The sequence below is a fragment of the Alligator sinensis genome, unplaced genomic scaffold, assembly GCF_000455745.1.
Source record: "Alligator sinensis unplaced genomic scaffold, ASM45574v1 scaffold159_1, whole genome shotgun sequence".
Lineage (NCBI taxonomy): Eukaryota > Metazoa > Chordata > Crocodylia > Alligatoridae > Alligator > Alligator sinensis.
Window position 1 is genome coordinate 1,183,632 of NW_005842222.1, and position 586 is coordinate 1,184,217.

The window sequence follows — 586 nt, forward strand, 5'->3', positions numbered from 1 at the left end:
GGGGGGGGGGGGGGGGAACCACTGGAACAGCCCAGTGGCTGGGAGCCCCGGGTGCTTCCCCAGCCGGGCTGGAAGGTGAGGGGAGTGGGGAGTGGAGGGAAGTTGCTGCAGCCAGGGGGTGAGGGGCATGGGAAGTAGTGGGGACTGCAGGGAGTGGTGGGAGCACACACCACTCAGCCACTGCTTGCCGGTGCCAACCCTGCCGGGCCCATCTCATTCCGAGTGGCATGTGGCAAAGCAGTGGCTGGGCTGGCTTTGCCGCATGCCGCTCGGGAGGGTTCGGGACAGGCCTGGCTGGGTTGGCACCAGTGAGAAGCAGCAGCTGAGCCACGTGCTGCTCGGGGACTGCCCAAGCTCAGCTGCGGCTTCCCCTCCCCAGTGCTGGCCTGGCCAGGCCTGAGAGAGACTCGGCAAAGCCGTGGCTTCTATTTACCTCTGCCAGCCATTCCCAAGTGGCACGGAGCTTAGCCGCCACTTCTCCTCTCCAGCGCCGACTCAGCCGGGCCTGTTGCATCTCAAGCGGTACGCAGGGAAGCAGTGGCTGGGCTGGCTTTGCTGCATGCTGCTCAGGACCGGATGGGCCTGG